The following is a 21247-nucleotide window of genomic DNA, read 5'->3' on the forward strand; positions in this document are numbered from 1 at the left end:
TTCACCTATAATATTCTCACTGCATCCTTTTAGTTACAATAACTTTGCCGAAGTTTCACATCTTTCGGACAGCATTATATCCTGGAGATTGCAACTAAGAACAGTTGCAAAATTAAATTTTACAGAAATCACCGTAATTAATTGCTAAACTGATTGCAGTTTATGTTCTATTCTTCAGATAATTTGATCTGTTTTAGTCTTTTCGGTGCTTCATTTTGGATTCACAATTTTTGATAACATGAAAGGAAAGGAGAGATACAAGGTGGATCGTGATGATCAAAAGAGATATGCAACCTTTTGAACTACACACAAAATCGACTGGAGCAATGGGCTTGTAAAGAGAAGAATATATATTGCCATCAACAATGATGTAAGATGTTTTCAGCCATTCCTGAGATGGCAACACATATTCCCAATGCAATTGTTTCTTTACATGCAGGGAATTAAGATAAGTATTTAAAAGGAGAGGGTTGACTCATTCTGTCACCCTTCTGAGAATGGTAAAATGAGCATCAGCTTGATGGGAAAAGTAAGCCATTCGAGTATTCTTTGTCGGAGTGGTGACCCATCCAGGATCGTGCCCCATAGCCAATGACCCTTCCTTATGTCCTTAGGCTCCTGAGAGTACGGAGAGGATCGTCCATCCATCATCTGTCCATTTAAAGGGAGGGATCCCATTCCTCTTCATTCAAAAAAATATCAAAGCATGTTTTAATTGTGCGGTAATGCAAGGTATGATTGGGGATTTCCAGACTCAAAAAGGTAAAACCAAACACCGTTGGTAACTAATTGCCAATTCTACAAAAGAGGTGCTAAGTTCAGCAAGTAAAGATTTTCTCCCTGGAAGTAGAAAAGCTTTCTCATTGTACTGTGAATTTTGAAATGCATGGAAATACGTTCTGGAGACCATTTGAAGTTGCAAAAATTATAACTAGCAACCCAATTAACAACGAGCAACCAAGAAACAATAGCCATTTAGCAATTAGCTGGATTATAGATAACCATTTAGTAATTAGCCTTTTGCAATTAGCTGTTATAATTAAGAACTACATACTCCTATTGGTGAAATGAAAGAATTATTAATAAATATACAGTATACAACATAACAGGACATGATCATAATACATGATCGCTTCCATTTTTAACACTATACCAAGAGACTCTCAGACCCAGAGTACAAAATTAAGGAAGTAGATGTCCATTTTTTTCTCTACAAGAGTGAGGCTCATGGAAGAGAAAGGTAAAATTGACAATCAGGTAGCAGGACAACAACTGGGCACAACTAACAAGTGAATAAACGAAGAGAAGCAGGAGATAGATAGAGAAGGATAGAGGAGATGTGGAGAAAGGGAGAGAGGAAGGAAACACTGAAACCAGAAAGTAAAAGGGATGGGTTAGGAAAGGCTAATGTGGGGTAATAAAGATCATGGATCAGTATGGGGGATAAGGCTCGTGGCCAAATTAAAAAAGGGGCCTAAAATAGTGAGAAACCCCTACCCACGGTAGAACAAGTCACAACCTATTTTTTCTTGAAGAGGGATGTTTGGGGAGTTAGAAAATCATGGTTGTGAACCTGATATCATTGCACAACATTTTGAAAATCACCTTTACATATGTACCACTGCAGACTGCAAAAATGGATTTTATCGCCACAGATTTTGGCTCATATTGGCTCATATATTTGTTAATACTGGTGCTACAAACACAATTTGGTACCAAAATGTGCGGAATGATGACATATATATCTGTAAAAACCATTTGTGATGAAACAAAGGCTTTTGTGTGACCTACAGGCAAAAATAGTGGAATTTTACTCGAACAAATCAGCTTCGGGTTTACCAATAAATATCAACAAAAACATTAATTAATTCAAAAATATTGGACTTGGAGTCATACTTGTTACATCACCATAATCCAAGTTTATTTACCCTTTGAAAATATATCTAATGATATAATTGTCACTGAAATGATATAGTTATAACTGAAATCGTATGTCGCCCCACTAATGCTGACCGATAGAAATCCCGAAGCAGATATGCAACATGAAGAATTGACTTAAGATTCTGACACAATTGTGAAAGTGACTTTTATAGACATCATGTTGATATAAGCTATTTCACATATGATGATAATGAATTCATAACATGCACTGTAACTTGTATACATACATCTATTACATGAAGTAATACATGTAATACATTTAAAAGTTCAGTCACGCTCCTCATCAGTGCTGTCGTCAAAGACAACAAAGTCTTCTCCAATCGTCAAAGACAACAGACTCATCAACATTTGGACAATCGTCTGCACTCCACGAGCATAATTCAGTGCAGGTCAGTCCTGCAGAGATACAATGACATGTTCTGCTCTGCCTACAGTCATCATCAGTGCAGCGGAGGTTTTGAACAACTTTGGGGATGTAAATATCCTCCGAGGCAGTTTGATCAACAGCCACAGACGTGAGGAAACGTCTCACCTCATCATAGGACACACAGTGTCCAAATTCATGAAGCATGTCAATGAGATACTTGCTTCCCAATTCATGATGCACCTGCAAGGCAAAACCAAGCGTTATTGTGGAGTACACTCGACAGCTCTGTGATATTATATTGTGACCAATGGCGATCGTCCTCAGGTTGTTCTTCATAACACCTTCATCACTACAGCTGGTTACATTCGTGTGTGATTTCTCACTGGTGCACCACTGAATAAAGTCGTAGAGTGTATTAGGAACAAATTCTGCACAGTGCTGAATATCTGTTTCTTCGACAGGAGCATACATATTTCCAACATGCTCGATATCAGCCATGTGCTTCCTCAGGATACCAGCTGCAGCATGCAATGTATGCATTTCACTATCTGTGGCTGATGGTACATCAAACGGGATGTCTTCATATTCTGGTTCATCAGTTATGCTCTGCAGAATCGTGGCTTTTCTCAGGGCATCACATAAGGTCACAGAAGAAGAGCATATGATGTCAGTGTGGCCATCAAATGTTACACAGACTATTTGGTCACCATAATATTTAGTTAATCGCTCCTTCAACTTCCAAGTTTTATACTGTTCTGCATTCGTGGTACCCAGTGAAACCAAATATCCAACGTATTCATCTTTCAGATGAACGAGGGTTGTCACTGTCTTAGTTTTGGAGAACACAGTTTGTTCCAGATAACATTTCAGTTTATCAAAAGCTTCATCATATAATGTGCCCATTGTTTCCTCTCCTGATTTACGAATTGCAGCAGTGATGTTCCTTTCTGAAATATAGTGTGAATAGCATAACCTGTGGTACTTGGCATCATAGGCGAACAAATCTGGAAAGGCAAGCATGCACATGTGTGTTTTATTGTCTTGTCTTTCGTCAGCTGCTGCCAGAACTTTTTCTCTGGTCGACTGTCCAGTTCCTTTAGATACCAGTTTCTTTCGATACCTTTAGAAACCGGTTCCTTTAGCTTTTTTCTGGAAGTGTTGGATTTTCCACAAATGAAGCAGTTAGTCCTGATGTCAAACCCAGCTGTTTCATTTCTGCTGATTCTTGTGTGTTCTGTTGCCGCAGACGTGCATGGTTGCTGGTCACTCTCACTGGGGTTGGATGTGGAGATATTTGACCTGCTGATATACTTGGCCCGACACGATTTGTGGAATGATACTTTCAAATCAAGACTCTATATGTCTTGTTGCAAAGGCCAGATACTTTCGTAAACGTCATATTTTCTGATTTGACTTGCTTTTAAGATTACACTCAAACCATTAAATGTTGGGTTCTTTACAACTTCTTGCTTTTTAGGGTTGAGGGGTTTAAAGCAGATGATGCAGTGGTCAGTGTCAATTTTACGATGCTTCACAACAGGTGGTTCCAGATCCATAATTGCAGATCAATTGTCAGCACAAGCATCTGAAATGAAATAATTAAAGATAAGTATATATCAGTAGTTTTAGAAAAAGGCAATCAAGCTAAAAATTGATTTTCTGAAAGTGGATTTAAAATCATTCTTGTTTGGTTAATGCATATACATGTATTATAAATTAATCAATGTCGGTTACTTTTAGCGGGGGTGACATATGGTTTCGGTAATAACTTTATTAATTCAACTGATTTATCTTTATGAGTTATATTTCTAAAAAGGAGAATGATAGAGGGTTATTTTGATGTAATATGTAGTAATACAACTCAAATACTTATGAAGAAATTAATTGTTTAGTTGATATTTATTGGTAAACCCGAAGCTGATTTGTTGAGAAAAATTCCACTATTTTTGCCTGTAGATCACACAAAAGCCTTTGTTACATCACAAATGGTTTTTACAGATGTATGTCATCATTCCTCACATTTTGGTACCAAATTTGTTTGTAGCACCAGTATTAACAAATATATGAGCCAATATGAGCCAAAATCTGTGGCGATTAAATCCATTTTTGCAGTCTGCAGTGGTACATATTATGTAAACGTCATTTTCAAAATGTTGTGCAATAATCTCAGGTTCACAACCATGATTTTCTAACTCCCCAAACATCCCTCTTCAAGAAAAAATAGGTTGTGACTTGTTCTACCTTGGGTAGGGGTATTCCACCCAAAACCTCATTTGGCCACTAGCCAAGATAGCACAAGGTTATGGGGGCACTACCTGCTCTTTATTCTTTCGTATGCAGCACAGGGCTGAGGGTGCAGCTGTGCCACTTATACAATGCCCCCTGCTAGTTGGAGCAGGAACTTGAAATTTGACGATGGTGCCGGCTATAGCTCCCCGACTCTTTGCGAAGGAACTGCCCGCTTAAAGCCATTTTTTAAGGGCCATCTATCTAAGGGTCCAAGCATCTAGGGAAGAGTGGGAAAGAACAGTCTCTGGAGGGTGCTTAAATAGACAGGCAACGTAAGGAACAAAGGAGTTTAGGTGTGCAGTCAGCCTTGAGTTTGGAAGTTTAACAATAAGGGGGTTACTGGAATAGCACCTGCACCCTGGAGTTCCTGAGGAGGATCGTAGGACTGAGAAAGCATTGGGAGCAATATTGGACAGACAACAGGCAGTATAAAACATAAATTCCAATGACATGCCTGAAATGTGAAAGAAACAGACTTGTTTCGGCATCATTGTGAGAGATTCCAGTAATGTTGAGAGCTCTATATTCCATTGAATCCAGGAGAAACATGTGTAATGCTGGGGTGCCAACCCATAGGGAGGGCTGTACTCTCGTGAGCTCTGGGCAAAGGCCTTGGATACTTTGATTAGCTGTAATTTTCCAAGGATATACTTGGATCAACAAAGGATGAAGAGTCTGCGGCTGGTATTGGAGTCCAAAGTTTCTGTTTTATTGGCCCAGGAGAGGTCTTGACTCAGGGTAGGCCTTAGTGGTTCAAGAGATTGATCTTAGAGTGGCTGAGCATGGAATAGAAAGGTGGGTTCCTTTTATGATGCAGAGCAACAGGGGGAGATGGAGAGATTTTTCAGGATTGATCGACACATTCCATTCATTAAAAGAGCTTCATATAAATTCCATATCAGCAGAGAGTGATGCAGATGCAGTCTGCCTCACAGTGGGATGGAATTCTGAAAAACATAAGGTAGAGTAATCTGCAAAAAAGAAGAGAGGGTTTCCAGAGCATTGGAGAGGTCAATGATATAGTAAAGGAATAAGAAACAAGACTCGGCCCATCGTTTAGACATGAGGGATGTGTGATGACTTCCATGCAGAAGTGGGGAGGCAGCCAAAGGTGCAGGACAGACTGAATAGGCCAGATAGAGGGGAAGCAAGAGCAACAGAACAGGGTTTGGGAAATGATTCCAGATGGGTCCATGACCAAAGCAGGATAAAGACTGAACTTTCTCCAACTTCTCAGGTGAGTAGAATGCGTAATCCAATAGGAAGTGGGTATATCTTGGAAAAATGATGACAGAAGGGAATGGTTTGGATGACCAATATTTGGAGGCAATGACAGAATTTAGACATTCAGTGTTCGCTTCAGCAGTCTGGAGTAATGCCGTTTGAAGCAAGGGATTTTTTTTGTATACCAAGTCGAGGCTCGTGTAAGAGCTAATACACAGAAACATATAACAAGACAGGAGACAAGAGGGATGGGAGAGGGAAGCACAAAATAGTGGAGAACAAAGACAATAGGATATCTGTGGAAGGGAAAGGGATGGGGTGGGGTACACGGGGTAAAAAAGAGAGTAATTCAGTGACTTTCAGAAAGAAAAACATGGAATTTGAAGGACGTGGGTTTGGGGTGGATTCACAGGGGTAGTAAAGGACAAGATTTTGGATGGTGGAAGATAAGAGATGATGGTGAACAGCTGTTTTGAAAACCTGGAGGGAGTAGTGGGATTGAAGAGAGTGTTGGAAAAAAGATAAATGAAAGAGTGAAGGTGAGCAGTGATTCTTGATCTTGGCAGTTTCACAAGAAGGGGTTTTTTTGGTGGACCTTGAGCACCCTGAGGAAATATAGGGTGACAGATCACAGACAGAGCAGGGGGGGGGGGAAGTGGGGCAAGGCCAGAGAGGAGGTGGTAGAAGACAGAAAGACCACCGACCGACCTCCGGTGACTGCCCAGCTTGGAGATGATGACTGAGAGATGACTCCATGCCCAGCTTGGAGATGTGGCTTTCCCACGAAAGATCGTGGCAGATGGTGAGACCCAAAAGCTTGAATGAAAGGACTTCAAGAGGGTTGTTGAGAAAGTAGATGGGGTGGGGGAGCGTGGTTTCAGATGGCCCTTTTGGAAAGACATGGTGAGGGTGTGAGATTAGCCAGGACTGAGACATATTCCAAGTGTTTGACCAGCTTGTTATTTTATCAAGGTCTGTAGAGAGTGAAGAGGATGCTGTCTGCCAGTCAGAGGGATGAGAGATGGTACGTCAGAGGGCAGATTCACCAACAAAGAGATAAAAAGTATTTTTCAAGGAATCTCAGAGATCATTGATGAAAACCAGAAAAAGCACAGGGCCAAGAACAATGCCTTGTGGAACTCCAGCCTGCACAGAAAGAGGAGGATGTGTGAGAATTCTATTGAGAGCTACGCTTTTACTCCAACAGGAGAAGTCCATGAGCCGTGAGTGGAGATTGCTTTGGACACCATAAGAAGAGAGTTTGGTGAGCAGTGCGGGATGCCAGACCATATGGAAAGCTCAAGATATGTCGAAGGAGATGGCTTTGATCTCATATTTGGCATTAAGAACCTCCATCCATTGTTAGGGAAAGCAGAAGTAGCATGTTCAGGGTTAAGTGACCCTGAACAAGATTTGGAAGCCAACAGATAGTTTCGGTATTCAGCCTTTTCATGTGCAGTGTCAGCTGAGCAGCCATTTGAGGAAAGGTAGGGGATAGAAGGGGAACAATCACCAGACGTGGACTTGACTCGATGCCACCAGGATTTGGAGGAGAGAGACAGATTTGAGAGTTCTAAATTGAGATGAGAAAGATGTTGTTTCCTGGCTCTCCTCGGGGCAGACACACATTTTTTCCGAGCTTTGTGGAAAGAATTGATATTGCCTTCAGTCGGATTTGCTTTCCAGGAGGCGAAGGTAAGTGGTTTCACACAACAGCCTCGTCACAAGCTTCAGTGTACCATGGGTGGGAGGAAGGGTATGACATCTGTAGATGAGATGGGATAAATCTGCGCATGAGAGAGATCAAATTTCTTTGAAAGAATTCCCAGGATGAGTTGATGTCGGAGAGAGTATAAACGGGAGACCAATTTAGAAGTTTGATGGCTGCTTGAAGACTCTGCCAGTCAGCCTGAGTGAAGTGCCTGATTCGTCGGTGCTGAGGTGGATCTCAAATAACAGTCAGAGAGATGACCGCTTTAACAAGCATGTCGTCAGATGAACCGATTGGACCAAAATAAGAACTGCAGACATTTTCTGGGAAAGTGGTCAAAATCAAATCCAGAAGAGATGGAGGATCGTTGGCTGATATCCGGGTCGGGAAGTTGATAGATTGAGTCAGTCCCAATGAATCGCAGAAGTCTTTTGCTGAAGTTCCATGACAGGTGAGAGAGGTCCCCGCACCCAGCCAACTGGCATGATGACAATTGAAGTCACCGCGTATGAGGAAGAGAAAGTTTGGATGAGAAGTTAGAAGTTGGTCCATCTTTTTGGATAGTGAGTTGTAAATGGAGTCATCACTGCTTGGTGAATTGTTGAACACACAGATAAACAAGAGGTGGGAGTGGAGGGAAAGCTGTAGCCAGAGGTATTCCTGTGGGGGGGGGGGTGGAGGAGTGAGGGTAGTACATGGAGAGTGAGGAATAGAGTTTTTGACAAAGAGAGCAACTCCACCACCAGGATGAGACTCAGGTCTATCATATCGAAGGAACGAGGAACCAGGGAGAGAAACTAAGGATTCAGAGACGTCTTTAAGGAGGAAAGTTTCTCTTAAGCAGATTATGTCTGGTTTGTCAGTGGCAACCTGCATGGAGAGATCAGTCAAGTTGGAGCAAAGACCTCGAATATTTGAACTCCACACTGTTAAGGAAGAGGGAAGGGAGGAGGCTTTGGGTGCAGGATAGTGTGAGGGAGGAGAGGTGGAGGTAGTCGTGATAGTTGTTCACAGTTGATGACAGATTGTGGAAGAGCAACGGGAGAGGGTCGGATGGGGAGGAGGACAAAGCGCCAGGTGATGAAGGGATGAGTAGCAGTGGGGAGTAATAAGAGAGGGGGCAAAGGGAAATGGGATGTTGGAGGAGGTGGAAAAATGAGCTGGAGGAGAGAGTTTAGGGGAAGGCGGGAGCTTTGTAGATGTTAAGGGGGAATCTTGGAGAAGGGGGAGTGAGGGGACAAGATTTGAAAGGGAGGAGTGAGAGTGAAGAATTGAAGGAGAAAGTTGGTTGAGGGGGAGCTTTTGAGAAAGGTGAGGTGGAAGATTGGAGGGGAAGAGAGAGGTTTGCTTTGCATAGGGAGGAGGTGGTTGGTTTGTGAGGGAGGAGTGAGAGGGTCGCGTTGAGGGAGAGTGGAGACTATGATAGCAGGCACGGCCTTGGGGGAGGAGGGAAAAGGGAGGGGTGGGGAGAGGGGAAGGTTGAGACTGGTTCGAGGTATTATAGAGATGGGAGCGGGTAAGGGGAGGAAAAAATATTGAGGGGGTGGGAAGAAGGTGAGGCAGCTTTGAGATGGGGAAGTGGGGGGAGGGGGAGATTTGAAGGGGAGAGACAAGGGGTAGATTTGAAGGGGAGGGGCAAGGGAGGATATTTGAAGGGGAGGGGTGAGGGAGTACATTTGGGGGAGAAGTGTGAGAGGGGAGAATTGAGGGAGAAGGGTGAAGGGGGAGAATTGAGGGAGAAGGGTGAGTGGGGAGAAGGGTGAGTGGGGAGAAGGGTGAGTGGGGAGAATTGAGGGAGAAAGGTGTGGGGGAAGCTTTTGAGAAAGGTGAGAGGAAAGCTTTATTAAGAGGGAAGCCTTGAGAGGGAGAAAAACAATGATCCCACGCACGACCAAGGTGGAAGAGGCAGAAGGGAGAGGTCGGGAGAGTGGAAGGATGAGACTGGGTTGAGGTATTGTGAAGATAGGAGTGGGCAGGGAGAGGAACAAAAATTGAGGGGTGGAAAGAGTGGGAGGTGTGATGACATTTGAGAGGATGGAAAGAGGGGGAGGCAGCAGCGAGGAGGGAGAGTGAGGGGAAGATTTGAATGGGAGGAGCGAGGGGAAGTTTGGGTGAGAAGGTTGAGAGGGGAGAATTGAGGGAGAACGGTGAGTGGGGAGAATTGAGGGAGAACGGTGAGTGGGGAGAATTGAGGGAGAAAGGTGAAGGCGGAGCTTTTGGGAAATGGGAGGGGAAGCTTGGGGGAGGGGGAGGGAAGAGAGAAGTTTGCTTTGAAGAGACAGGAGACATCTGAATTAAGAGGAAGGGGTGAGAGGGGAGGGAGATGAACAGAGTGAGGGTGAGTTCGAGCAGCAAATATGGTTTTGAGAATACGAGGGCAGCTCTTGAAAATCAGCAAACATTACCAGGTTAGGTATTGGAACTCCTTCTGGCCATTCCCCAGGCAGAATCCTCGCCCATCCCCATCTCCCCAAGATTCCGATCAACCTGTCTCAACCACGAGGAACGGGGTCAGCTCATTCGCCTCCTCCATTCATGAGAGAATCTGTTGAGCAGGAACAGCATCAGGAAAATGAGCCACATGTCCATACAGCCACAGCTGATGCTCACGGACTATGCAGGTAAAAAATGTCATTTTAGTCTCTCTCAGCAATCATTCTTTGGATACAAATTCTGATTAGTGATAGCCAAGGATTCTCCAAAGATACCTGGCACCAAAGGAATTACGTTTCCATCTCAGATCCATCGCCAGAGTGCAAGTTTCACATCTGTAGAGCAAGACTGGAAGCACCAAGGACCTGAAGACTCAGACTTTCGTCCTACTACAGAGGTCTCGACAGTGCCACACCCCTTGAGCCAGTGAATCCATGACTCCCCAGGACTGACCCAGACATTTTTGACCTCTGGCTCACAACCAGCAGAGACAAGAATATCACTGTCGAGGTAAGTAAATCTCTCTGTGAACTCAACATTCTCAACACAAACAAATACAGACAAGATAGCAGCATCCAAGATGTCAGTGAATGCCTGGATCTTCGTTTTGACCCAGGAAACCCATAATCCCAGTGGCTCCGACTCCTCATTCAGCACTTCTAGATCCCCAAAATAATATCCAGAGTCTCAGCATCAATTACTGCATCATGTCCAAAATCAAGGTTAGAGATCTTGATATTCCATAACGATGCAATGCAGCTTGATATCTCTGACATCCTCCCCAGAATCCAGTCCATACATGCACTGAAAAGTGTGGGGACCAGTACACACCTCTGAACAACTCCAGTAGCAATTGGAAATAAGTCAGAGATGGTACCACCACATCTCACAGCACTCTCAGCAACAAAGTTGAGTTCAGACATCAGATTGATGAGTTTTGGTAACACCCCACGAAGACAAAGAATCTTCCAGAGGGCATCCCAATTCACTGAATCAAATGCTTTGCAGAGGTCAACATTGGCTGCAAGCAGCCCCTGCCGATGCTCTCCTATGCGTTTGGTGAAGACCCAATGGGCAAGGATATGGTCAACCATTGACCTCTTTGTTTAAAGCCTGGCTGCTCTGGGCGGTGGTGCTGAAGCAGATGGAGGTGAACCCTATCAATAATTATCCGAGCAAAGAACGTGCCCAGGACTCAGAGCAACGTCAGACCTCTGTAGTTGTTGCAGTCCTGGTGATCACCCTTCCCTTTCCAGAGAAGGACAACAAGGCCCTTCTTCCAGTCAGTTGGGATGATGCCTGTGTTTCAGGCAGAGCACAGAACTGCATGCAATGACATGAGTGCAGCATTTCCATCAGCCTTGAAAAGTTCAGCATGGATGCCACAGATCCCAAGAGTTTTACCCCATTTCAACCAGTCCACCACAGCCTGTGTTTCCACAAAAGAAGGTGGAACAGTTGAAAGGTGGGTCAGTCATAGGGCTAGTAACACCCCTGACATCCTACTCAACAGCTGGGGGATCAGCCAGGTATAGATGCTCAAAGTACCTGGCCCAGAGGGCCTTCACTTTGGCCACCTCTGTCAAGAGCCAACCACCCTCTGCTCTAACTGTATTACACCGGGGGATGGGCTTGGAGGAATGCAACGCACAAATCCCCATGTCAGCAGCACGAGAATCACTTGACCACAGGTGATGCTCTCCCCCCTCAACGATTCCTCGCAAATAGGCCTCCTTGTCCCCCCTTTGCACACATACAGTTTACGCCTCAAAACAGTGAACAGCTCAGCTCTGCCATTAAGTCTGGCCATGCGACTCTGGTCAATAGTATCTCGTGTCCCTTGAGAGACAAAATTCTTATTCCTTCAATGGTTAGTCCAATGACATCCACCAGCAACATCAATGATGGTGTCTTGAAGGCATTTCACAACTCTTCAGGATTCCGCAAACCACCAAGACGCTCCAAAAACTGACTCATCCTGTTCGGAACTCCTTAGCGACCCTCACATCCTTGAGCTTGCCAACATCCAGCCGAGGCTGGGATGCACCATCCTGCCAGAATTAAACTGCAATTTCAGAGTTGCAACCACAAGCCTGTGGTCAGTATTGAGGAACTGAGCACTCCGATAGACCCTGTATTCTGGATTATCCTCCAGCGACCATCAATGAGCACCACCAGCGTTGGAATACCAAGTGCAGTGATGAGCCTGTGGGCACTGAATCCATGAACCAGCCACCCTAACTCCATGACTTCTTGCAAAAACAAGGAACTTACGACTATTCTGGTTCACAGTTCCAGACCCATGGGGACCAGGACCAACACATGTCTCATAACCATCCCTATCAGCTCCAGTCAATGCAATGAAATCCGCCAAGACTGGAAGAGTATCTCACCTGGGGCACTGATCAATCACCGACTCGAGCGTGACATAGAATGAGTTCTTCATGGTGAGATCACTCGCCTCTGTCAGAGCAAATATGGAGACCAGGGAAAGTGATGAATCCTTTTGTCTTATAATATGCTCGTTGATCAGTATTACCTCAATTATCATTGGAGTCAGCTTATTGGACACAGCTACAACAACTCCTTAGGCATGGCAAACATCAGAGCGACCAGACCAATAGTAGGTGTACCACCCGCCATGATCTCGCCACTATCCGCTCTCCGAACCTCAGATAGTGCTGCAATACCGATGTCCAAATACTTGAGATCAGATGATAACAGAGACAGGTGATCATCCTCTCTTTGGGATATTACCTTCCATGCACCCAACCAAAGGGACTGCCTCAGTTTAACCCAAGGGGACCACCATCTGGTGGACAACACCTCAGCACCACCCTGACAAACACTACCGCAATCTGACCCGGGAAGTTTACCCTGTGGTTTTCCTCCTATCATCAAAGAGTGGGGGTCCCGAAGGCTTTGCCCCAATCCCATCTTCTGGTGAGCTGCACTGTGAAGGGCAGCGACACAGGAGGTACTCCCACGGAGTGGGATTGCAGATTTCTTTGCATTTTTGTGTTTTGCAGAGTGAAGGGTTTTACAGTGGCCAGAGTGCAAATCCTGCCACCAACCTCCTAAAAAAAAATAGTTTCCCAACTACAGGAGGACGTCCGCAAATACAGTTGGGCACTAGATATGGATGGCTGTTGGCTCACAAGGAGCTCCTCCAACCTTTGACAGGTATTGTTTTTAATCCTGCTGGGTGTCCATATCATACGAGTACACCCTCCTCACCAGCAGATCTGGTGGGGAAGATGGTTTAGTCGCCAACAACCTTACAATGAAACAGGTTGGCTCAGGTTTACATGGTACCTGCAGCAAGTCACAGACCTAATCTGGTTGACCTGACAAATATGACACCCCAGGCCCATTACACACATTACCAGTCCCGTTCTCCCGAGTCTCCGTAAATATTCATGCTGCCATAAAGGATTCTCATTTCTTTCTATCCTATCTGTCTCTGTTATCATCTGTTGACTTGGTTCACAGTGAGTCATCCTCGATTGAGGATGACTCATTTTCGTGGGACGATTATGGCTTTGAATCAAAACATGTTATTCTTCCTTCTTGTTTTGAACTGATTCCAGTGAATTCACCTATCGATCATCTCGAGGTAAAGTTTCCTTCATTTTTAAATGTAAATAGCAGAGTACCTGTCCTTCGGGCGGTCATTATGACACATGAAATGAAAAGCACAAAAAATGCACAATGCAAACAATTTCGTGTTGCCTCCAATTGTTGTTTTATTTATTCTTAGGATTGATGATTCATAAGACTTCAGGGTATACTACATTGTTAACAAGAATATTTCCTGACGCCCTAGGATTTTCATGAATTTTGATAGAGCCACTATTTCCAACTCTACTCATGGCGACATAGAGCTAGCCGTGGCTGAAAAAGTCACTTTTCAAATATAGTCCAACTTTTTTCAATGTTTGTCCCAGGGCCATATTCGCGGTCATACTTAAACACAGACAGACAGGAAATTGTTTTCTTTACATTTGGAATGGGAATAGGTCCTCTGATGGTACTATTGGGAACGAGGGATGAAGTTATATCGACTTCCATTACAATGTCCGTTTTTTGGGTCAAAGTTCCGTAGTAACATAATTAGCTCCAATTTTCAATCGTAATTTATGAGGCGGCATTCCAGATGCAGAGATAGCATTCAGAAACTCGCATGGATATTGATGCGCGTTCTCAACATCAATGATGTTGTCACTACTCAAATAAATTTTTTCATCGCCTGGAAATTCACGAAGTATGATTGTATTTATTTCTGACGGCATCATTGGTTGGGCACAGTATAGTCCTGCTACACAGCCATGTAGGATATCGATAGCGATGAGCGAGGTCATCGAAAATGAAATCGATGAGAGATTTTATATTTTGTAGGAAGTACTTTTCCTCGATTTGCACTTTGAATTTGCCGACATGTGAGAGGATCAGAGGATAGGTCGTCGACCCTCGCCAATCTGATGGAGGGTATTCGCGAATTCATTATCGAAGCCGAATTCATCAATCCTTGACTATCGCTGATTGGACGAAGTGTCCAACGAGTGGTTGCTGAGAGAGACTCAAATGAGATTTCAAACCTGCATAGTCCATGTTAGCGGCAGCTGTATGGACATGTGGCTCGTTTTCCTGACGCTGATTCTGCTCCCCAGATTCTCTCAGCGAGGGATCCTCATGAGTTGGGGAGGCCATTGGGCCGACCACGTGCCTCATGGTTGCAGCAGGTTGATCTGCATCTCAAGGAGATGCGGATGGGCCATCTGCCTGGGGGATGGCCAGACAGAGGCCCCAGGAGTTCTGGCGGAAAGTTGACGCAGCAACGTGCTGCTCCAGCACCTGCTCCGAAACCTGACCTGACCTGACCTGACCTGACCTGCCTTATCCATCTCCACCTGCCAATACCCACTCTTCAGCTCCAAAGTTGAGAACCATATAGAACCTGAAATGGCATTGAGGGTCGTGTCAATTCTTGGCAGGGGATAGGAGTCCTTGGTTGTTACGTTGTTAAGCTGGCGATCGTGTGGCACATGTGGCACATTTTTGGAAGCCTCGGTTTTGTGTGTTTCTGCCTGTGCTCTCGTTGACGATGGACTTGATTGGCCAAATAGCCTGCTCTTCACATGATAAAGTTCCTTGTATTTCTGTGTTTAAAAATGTATTATTGTGATAATTATATCTCCAATACCGTTTTTTAAATTTCCTTATTACTTATCATATGACGACACAAAGGTTCGTTATTATATTATAAATGGTCCATATATGCTCATATTGATCTCTCATTTCCTCCATCTCTCACGGCGACTCACCATGGCAGCTTCATATATTTTGAGATGGCCCAAAGTGCATTTCCTTCCCCCAGCTAAATTCAGAGTTAATTTGGTATTTTTCATCCGTTCATTCAACTTGGTGGATAAAGCAACAATTTATATCACTAATGTTGTCTCAAACTCAGTTCCATTCACTTTGTTGTGACGTTCTGCACTTAATGCACTGGGAAAAGGTGCTGCCGGATTTTTAGTGGTTGACAGCATCAACCTAATTATTTCCTCATGAATACGGATTATAAATATTCTGTTTTTTTCATCTGCTCCTTTGTACATCTGTCGTTTCACACAATTCTTTCATTTGTTTATCTTCGTGCCAAACACTTTGCCTGATTATTCCCTCCACGAAGGATATTCTTCTTCTGAAAATCTTTGTATTTTCACAGTGAAAAGCAATGATTCCTCAAAATGAAAGTGTCTCAAGCTGGTCTCCAAGACGTCCTCAGACGATCATTGGAAGCGTTCTTGTGATAGTTGCCGTGATCACCACCATTGGAAATGCGATCGTCCTTGCAGCCGTCTACCGTTCACGATTCCTCATGCCTGGTTTCACACACTACTTCGTGTGCTCGCTCGCCTTGGCCGATTTCACCGTCGGCTTACTCGTGATGGCACCAGGCGCCCTATACATGATCAATGGCTCATGGGTTTTCGGATACGTTGCGTGCTCTCTCTGGAACTCCCTGGATATGTTTTCCACAACCGCGAGCATACAAACCTTGTGTGTTATCGCCATGGATCGCTACGTGGCTGTGACTGCACCACTGCATTACCAGTTTCTCATGACTCGTCGTAGGGCGTACCTTTTAATGGTCGCCGTATGGTTTGTGGCCACGCTCACGTCCTTCCTTCCAATCCAAGTCGGTTGGTGGCGTTCAGATGATCCTTTTGCAATCAGTTGCTATGAAAACCCTGAGTGCTGTGATTTTATTATCAATAACGAGTATAACGTCGGCTCTTGTCTGATTAATTTCTACATACCAGTGTTGATCCTCACGGTGCTCTACGCACGCATTTTGATTGAAGCGAAGAAGCAGGTGAGAATGGTGTAGTGTCAAGGTAAAATCAAACATGCATTCGTGCAAGCCAGTGGAGCATTGCTTACCTTCAAAAGATGATGAAATGATTTTGCAGAAAGTGAATCTCTTTCATCTATCTCTTTTTGTGCTCATTTCATGATAACATGCCTTTAACAATATTGCTCTGTAACAATGCAGTTTGTATACTCGTTCTATCTGGCTTACTTTATTAATTTTCAATCGGATAGGTATAAATTCGCTCCCTGGAGCTTAAGGTTGATCGCAATGAATTGAGGTAAGTCTTACATCCACACCAAAAATTTGGCATCACAGAAACGGTGAAGAATGAGTCCATCAGTCCATGGCCTGGCATTTAAAATGTAACTTTCATTCTGGAATTGCATGCATTGTACTTTCTACAATTGTCACCTTTCAAATTAACAATCAGGATTGTTACCCCACGCACGTGAAGCGAAAAGTGGGGGAAAGCAAAATCTTCATGTCCGTCCATCCGTAAAGCAAAAACATCGGTTTAAGATTGAGGAACAATTACTGTATTTTGATTGAATGTTTTATTTTGAACTTGGATCGGAAAACAAACCAAACTCGAGGGGGAGCACTCGGCAGAGTGCAAAACCTCCGCCGCCAATAGTGCTGGGTCACTTAAGTGAACCTGATATCCTATTCATTGTAGGCCAAAACGGATCAGACTCTACTGAACCACGATTGAATAAAATAAACTAGATCAACGTGCATGTGAAAATGCCAAAAAAAATCAAGATTTTTGAAAAAAGTTGCAAAATTTGTTTTTTTTTTCTCTAACAATTTTTTTTGGGGGGGGTTGGAAATCACATAAAACATGAAGAAATGCAAAAAATAAAAAATTCAAATATTTTATCAAATAAAATCGAAATTTTTTTTTTTAAGTTGCAAAATTTTCTAAGTTTTTTTTTTGGACCAAGTCCAAAATCTAATGGCATGATCCTTGGACCATACCTAATCCCCCCACCAAGTTTCGTCGAAATCCGTCCAGGAGTTTTTTTCCGTAATACTGTTCACAAACAAACAAACAAACAGACAAGGGTGAAAACAGTAACCTCCATCCATCTTCGATGGCAGAGGTTAACAAACCCGCACATACAAAGAGAGGAGTGAGACAATATTTTTTTTCAACTTTATTTACCTGCTTGGCAGTCAAACAAAATTGAAAATCATTCCAAACAGGGAACTTACTGTTTTTGAGGACATCATAAAGGACACAAGCAACAGGCACGAAGAACTAAGTTAACATGTTAGAGAGGGTGTTGCAATCGACGCTGTGAAAACAGCGGTAAATTCTGGAATTAATTAATTTATTCGACTTTTACAATCTTTATTTTATTTAAGTTGAATTATATATTTGAACACTAAAACACAAATCACCTTCTTTGCACTTTCACAACCCTTCTGTTTAGAAGTGCTTGGACGTGTTCATGTGGCGTTGCCTGGGGAATGATTTTGGCCAATTTTTTTCATAACTGGGTGTCTGGGCCTGACATTGGAAAGGTGGTGGCAGGAAATTGGAATTTGGCCAGGGTGTCGGTGATTACTCCCCACTCTTAAGGAAAGACAGCACCATGGGACCTTAACATCCACTATAGTCCAGTGTTGTTGCTAACAGTAGGTCCTCACACCAAAAGTCCTTCTGATGGACAACACACATTATTGCATCACCCTCAAGACAAAACCACACACACACACACACACACACACACACACACACACACACACACACACACACACACACACACACACACACCTTATTTATCAATGTCTGTTCCTCATTTATATTTATCTATTATACAGAAATGGCTCTTCTTAAAATATCTAGATACTGCATATAAAGCAGAAAAATCTATGTGTCTGTCTGTCTGTCTGTATCTATGTGTCTTATCTAACTACTCCTAGGTCACTGGGCCAATCTCAACAAAACTTTGTGGGATGATAGTTTGGAACAATGGGCATGTTAATTGTGGGATCACAACCCCCTCCATTTCAATGTGGAGGGAGGTAACATATAAAGTTCAGAGTTTTTAGGAATTACTTGATCACCAGCCAGACTAGAGTTATATTTAAATCCAGCACGTCACCCTCACCCATTATTTACCTGTTTAGTCTCATACACTGTTTCTTCAACTGATATCAGAAATGTACTGATATTTATATGTATGTCTCTATTTTTACCTCCACCACTGAAGGTGAAGGAGATTATGTTTTCACCCCCTTTCTGTCTGTTTGTGTACAGCATATCTCAAAAAGTTGCCCACTGATCCGGATGAAATTTTGTGGACAGGTTCGGTGTATAACAAGGTCGAACTGATTAGATTTTGGTTAAGATCCAGATCCGGATCCGACTACTTGAATTTTTTAAGTGATTCTTCACCATTGAGAGACAGGACTAAAAATGATATATAGCATGATGTCTCAAAAAGTTGCACACGGATTTGGATGAAACTTGGTGGACATGTTGGGTGTATCGCAAGGACGAATTGATTCGATTTTGATGAAGATCCGAATCCAGATCTGGATACGAGAATTATTTAATTTTTAAAGGACCAGATTTGACACTTCAATGAAGGACCAGATGAGGAACCATTTAAACAAATACAAACTAATTAAAGGGTTTACCCAGCATGGGTTTACCAAAGGTAGTTCCTGTTTAACAAATCTTTTAGAGTTCTATGAAGCAGTGTCTGATTGGGTGGATGAGGGAAAGGCAGTGGACATAGCGTATCTAGACTTTAAGAAGGCATTTGATAAGGTACCACATCGGAGGTTGTTGGCCAAAGTGAGGGCTTGTGGATTGTCTGGTCAGGTAGCTAATTGCATTGCAAACTGACTTAGTGGTAGTAATCAAAGAGTGGCTGTGAGTGGGAGGATGTCTTGCTGGGAGGATATAAGTAGCGGGGTACCTCAGAGATCAGTACTCGGACCATTATTATTCATTATTTACATCAACGATTTGGACAATGGGGTAAAGAGTAAGCTTTCCAAATTTGCAGATGACACAAAGCTTGTAGGTAAGGTGGATAGCAGAGGGGGTGGTGATCAGATTCAGGAAAGTATTGATACTTGCATAGATTAGGCAAAAGATTGGCAGGTGTAATTTAACCTGAGCAAGCGTAAGGTGATGGGGATGGGGATGGGAAAGAACAATGAAAATAGAGATTACAGGATGCAAGGGGTAATTTTGGAGCGTGTCACATAGGAGAAGGATCTGGGGGTGGTAATAGATATGGGAGGTATCAGGCAGCACAGTGCCAGACAGCTTGTATCATTGTGTCCTTGTATCATTGTAAAGTGATTCTTCACCATTGAGACATTTGGACAAAAACGATGTCATACTATGTAGCATGATATTTCAAAAATGTTTTTGGTCTGATTTGTTCTCGTGGATCAGGCATTATGTGGCAGAGGTCTGCGCTCCACCGAGTGCCCTTCTAGTTTAAAATGTTTTAAAATGACACTTGAAGGATGGCCTAGATATACGCACACTCGCCTCTAAGTTGTCTAGTCTGACCTTGAATCTCGGTCCAGATATATATTGTCATCCCAGTGTTTTACAAGCAGAATAATTCATGTATGTGTTTGCCATCCCTTGATGGTACCGTTGCATATGCGACATGCTTGGGAGCCTCAGTAGTTTGCATTTCTGTCTCTGCTGTCGCTGATGACTTGTCAACAAGTGATGAAACCAGTCCGGCAGCTGGGGGTGCGGTGTAGAAAAGAGCAAAGGACTTCGCTTGTATATCTTTTTCTTGGTTGCTTTATGCAGCTTTCTTTGGCTGGAAGAGAATCGGGGTTAATGATCACTGAACGTCAAGGAGGTTATGTTTTCACCCGTTTCTGTCTGTTTGTCAGTTTGTGTAGAGGATATCTCAAAAAGTTGTAGACGGATTCGGAGCAAACTTGGTGGACAGGTTGGGTGTTTCGCAAGGACGAATTGATTAGATTATGGTGAAGATCTAAATCCGGATCTGGATATGAGAATTATTTGATTTTTAAAGTGATTCTTCACCATTGAGAGATATAGTACTGTACAGCACGATATTTCAAAAATGCGTTGGGCCGATATGTTGTCGTGTATCAGGCATTACATGGAGGAGGTAAGTGTTCTACTGAGTGCCCTTCTGGTTTATATATTGATGACATAACCCCTGCATCCACACCCCACCCATTACAACCACCATTATGACCTTTTGGTGATCAAACATTTCTCCTTTGACGTCTCATCTTTTTTTACATGAAAAGCACGATATCAAAGTAGTGTACGTATAATTTGAGAAGTGACTGTTTGTTTGATTTCTATTCACTGTTGAAGCATCGGACAGAATTAATTACAAACTGTTGATTGTACTCTAAGTTTGTATGGGACGTTTTTTTGTGGGGGAGTGGGGGGAGGGATGGTGACGAATTTTGGGGGACTTGGCCCATCTGTAATTATGGGGGAAAGTAACCCATCTGCTAGGACAGGTTCTTCTCTAATAAAATATGAATTGATTCATTGACTAATTTCATTCATATACTTGTGCCGTATAGAAAGGACAGTAATTTGTGTGTCTTAATTGTGTTTACTTTCAGGAACGCAAGATGAACCAGATGAAAATGAGAATGCACATAAATAAAGACAGTGAGACTGCCTCGAAAGATCAATCAACTGGATCAAGAGAGAATCGTGCTCTCAAAACCCTTCTTCTCATTATGGGAGCATTTATCCTATTCTGGCTTCCATTTTTCATAACATGTGCCGTGCAAGTTATTTGTTATACATGCCTTCCAGAGAATGTGTTCAATTATACGTTGTGGTTTGGTTACAGTAATTCAACAATCAACCCAATTTTGTATGCTCAAAGTCCGGATTTCCGCGGTGCTTACAAACGCT

The 21247-nt window shown here is 43.1% G+C and overlaps 1 pseudogene; it reads left to right on the forward strand.

The window, feature by feature from the left end:
- The first annotated feature begins 15477 nt into the window (after window positions 1-15477).
- LOC147033073 (beta-1 adrenergic receptor pseudogene) lies at window positions 15478-16359 on the forward strand (annotated as a pseudogene).
- Window positions 16360-21247: the final 4888 nt, after the last annotated feature.

This window comes from Eptatretus burgeri, chromosome 2 (genome assembly GCF_056783735.1).
Source record: "Eptatretus burgeri isolate ZD-2024b chromosome 2, Ebu_testis_v1, whole genome shotgun sequence".
In the NCBI taxonomy this organism is placed as follows: Eukaryota; Metazoa; Chordata; class Myxini; order Myxiniformes; family Myxinidae; genus Eptatretus; species Eptatretus burgeri.